The sequence below is a fragment of the Malurus melanocephalus genome, unplaced genomic scaffold (genome assembly GCF_030028575.1).
Source record: "Malurus melanocephalus ecotype Western Australia unplaced genomic scaffold, MMel_1.1 scaffold_1026, whole genome shotgun sequence".
NCBI lineage: Eukaryota > Metazoa > Chordata > Aves > Passeriformes > Maluridae > Malurus > Malurus melanocephalus.
This window is the reverse complement of record NW_026624258.1, coordinates 73,745-77,474: the sequence shown is the minus strand read 5'-3', so window position 1 is coordinate 77,474 and position 3,730 is coordinate 73,745.

Here is a 3,730-nt window from a genome sequence, read left to right as displayed (position 1 = left end):
TGGCAGGGCTGAGGGATCAGATGGTCCCAGCTCATCACGTCACCAAAGCACGCACTTAGACCTAGGCAGAGCTTCAAGCTCTACGTGGTGTGCTGGACTAAATCACAGCTTGAGCAGTGACCACACCCCTGAGTGCTCTCCTGCCTGAGGATTCATATAACACAGCATTGGAGTTCATTTCTATACAAAAATCCATATCAGTAAATAAATGGCTGGTGGCTCCACATTTTTAATTTTTTTTTTTTTTTTTTAATAATATTGCCTTCAGTATGGACTGGACCTGTCGTTATGGCAGGAGCCCATATAGCCCTTTCTCATATTTCAGACCTGATTTGAGTGCCGCCTTCCAGCTGTTATCAAAAATCCCTCATATTTACTCAACTTTCAGAGCCCTGCCTGAGGACACACAACAGTCCTGGGCCATTCCTTTGTGCTGACACGCTCTCATTTCCTTGGGGGTTTCTTTCCTTTTCTGTCAGTTGCTTGCTCAAAAGGATTTCAGATCATGCAGGTCAAAATTTCCTCAATAGAATATTTGGCTCTTATTTAATCTGCTCTTATCAAACCTGGGGAAGTTTCCTCCAGTGTGTGACAAGCAGACCCAAAATCAGCCCCACTGTTCCGAGGCCCCCTGAAAGCTGGCCAAGGTGGAGGATTCCAATGGTTCAACTGGCTTCTGTCCTGCAGCACTTCCCGTTAAATATTGCTGAGTCAGTGGAGTTATTCAGCAGCAAACTCGTTTGGTTTCTTTCTTCCTCCCAATCCCCCCRAAATATCCTGCTGTCGTGGTCTCASTGTGAGAAGCTGGGCTGCAGAAATTTCGAATGTTGAGTTATCTTTTAATTTGGTGTAAAATCACAATCTACTGTTTTAGTGTTGAAATTAGACATTAAATGAGAAATAGCCCTACATAAATGCAAAACTGAGGAAAGAACTGGGGTTCTGTGTCCTGGAACTTTTATGTGACTCTTCATATTTGCTGTTCATGGTTTCTTTTTTAGAAACTCAAGAGCACCATGTAGACTGTAACTCAGAAATCATCAATCTGAAAAACAGTGGATTTAATCCTCCTTTTGTAYTAGAGTCAATCTTGAGCAGCAACTGCAGCTTTTAAAGCTTTTAAAGCGTGGTGAAAGGCCATTGACCTGGTAGGGTGCTACAGTTTTGTAGAGAGAAACTCAAAWTKTTTCCATCAAAGCATCAGGAAAGGYGGAATTTTGAAGCMCTGACAGCAGTTTACCCCACCAGGATTCCTGTGAGCATCCTGGAAGGGAACAGGGGGGTCAGACAGGATTTTCCTGYGGCCTGAACCACAGGCTGAGGGTTTGTAGAGCTATTTTATAACCCAGGAATGGAACWTCACATCCTGTGTGCTGGATCCAAGTGGGAGGGTGGCTGGAGTGGTTTTGAGTTTTTGCAGGTGCTGTCTGCCTTATGGTGGCACAGAAGATGAGGRATGCTGGGTTTGGGATTCATCCTGCTCATCTCTAGACTGTGAAAATTMGGGATCTATTTTAAGATAGTGAAGTCTGCAGGCAGGTGTGTATGGAGACTGAGTTATTTCTGTGCTGAATGTTTTGCTTAAAATTRAATTTATTCTTGTGTCCTTTCATCATCTGCAGATAAAGCTTATTGATCTATTCCCAGCATACATGCACAGCTTCTTCCAGGAAACTGAACTCAAGGAAAATTAATTAAATTAAAAYCTGTTTGTCCTRAATCACWGAATGTATGCCACTGGTGTAGTACAAAGCCATTCCCTTTAATTTCCAATTTAACAATTAAATATAATGACAAATTGTTCTAAAGAGCATACAGTGCACTGCTTAATTATGTATCTCAGTATCTCTCTGACTATATTCTTTATGTTAGTCTAGTATTTCTGTCTATTTTTGCATTATTAACGCCTGCGTATGCAAAATAAGAGATTGTTGATATCACTTTTCATCTCCTTGTAATCTGAGACAAATGGGTTAATGTTGTAGTGATAATACATCTTGAGGGTGCTCCGGAATTTCTCATCTGTATTTGAAAAATTATGAGTCAATGTTCAATCAGCAGGAAATGCCTGGGTTTTGACACTTCTGTGAAGTGTTAAAGCAAACAAATAAACAAACAAGCAAATAACAAATCTTGGGGGTTGTTGTGAAGTCCCTTAACAGAAATACCTCAAGGTTTAAATGTGCCGAGCAGGCAATCTGATTTTCATGTAAATAAGTTGCATACATTTTGAAGTGACAATATTTAATATTTCGTTTCCATTTTCCTTCGATGTTTTGTTAATGCAAAAAAAAATTATTGTGCTTAGGCTGGTTTTTGTTTGTATTCATCAAAATGAGCATATATTAGCATTTATAAATGCTCAATGAATGGRTGCCCTAGCTCTGAAATCTAATTTAATATGCATGAGAATAGAGGATAAGCTTTATCAGTATGCACAAGTAAAATCTTTATGAAAACATATGCAGTAAAATCATATTAAAACATTTTTTAATATTTTAATATTGAGATATTGCACTTCAGCTACTGCCTTGTGGAATACTAGATTGTATTAATTACTGAGTCCAAGAAAAGGAGATGTTGGCTCTGAAATCTTGGGCCAGTGAGACTGGGAAAATCTGGGCTGTGAGAGTACTGACCTGTGAGAGAAATCGAGCAAGACTTCACAGAGTGTTTTGTGAATAAGTGACATTTGGAAGCTTCACCTTTTGAAAAAAAAGTGATGAYTCTTTGATGTTTCAAATGCAGAGTAAAATAACTTCTTTAAAGTCAGTGAGATAAGCACAGCTTTATTCCAGAAGATGTCTCATAATTTGTATGTCTGTGTTTATTTAGTCTGTCACAGTCAATTTTTTTTTTAAATATCCTTTGAGAAACACTTTTAAATTTTTTTTCCTTCATTCTGTATAGAACTGGGAAAAAAATCTTCTCTTCCCTAAAGTTATTTCCAAAGTGCAGCACGTGTAASAATTTTCTCTCACATGCAGGAGTGCTGTGCTCTGCCCTTGCTGTGGAATTGCTGCTTTGGAGGTCATCGATGTGCTCAGCGTGTGATAGAACCATAATTCTTCACAAAGTGGTGCCCAAGCCATTTGCAGTGTGTGGAGAGAAAGAACTGCAGTTTTGAGTGTTGTACTGGGGCATGAAGCAGGAATTTCAGAGTTTAGATACTTTTGAGGAAAAAAAAAAGTGGAAAAAGAATGGGAAACAATATAATGTCTTATTTTACACCAATTCAGTGCTCTGGAGGTGAAAACCTTGCCGACCTAGCACAATTTACAAGCCTACTTCAGATTCCAGAGCTGGAAAGTGCCAGGTGCTGCCAAAAAATATATGCTTTGGCAAGAGAAATGCTTTGCTGAAGAGAAATTCACTGTTGTGAGGATAACCAGGTTGATCAGGGCTTAGGACAAGATAATGAGGAGCCAGCAGGTGATGGTCACATTTGAATATTGCCCCTCACAGTGCACTGAGGAGGGCACAGACAGCCATCCATAATGAAAATACATCCTCTACCCTTTTTGGATGTGCTCTCACAGGAAATAATTGCTGCCCACCCTTGTGTGGGGTGGCAGTGGGAACAGTCATGACAGAACCTTTCACACCCTTCTTACCCCAAGCCAATAATTTGGCATTTTATTTGGATTGCTAAACCCATAACAATGAAACCCCCCATAGCTGGGTGAAATTGCAGCATCACTGAAGTCTCTGGTAAATCTTTGAGTGCAGT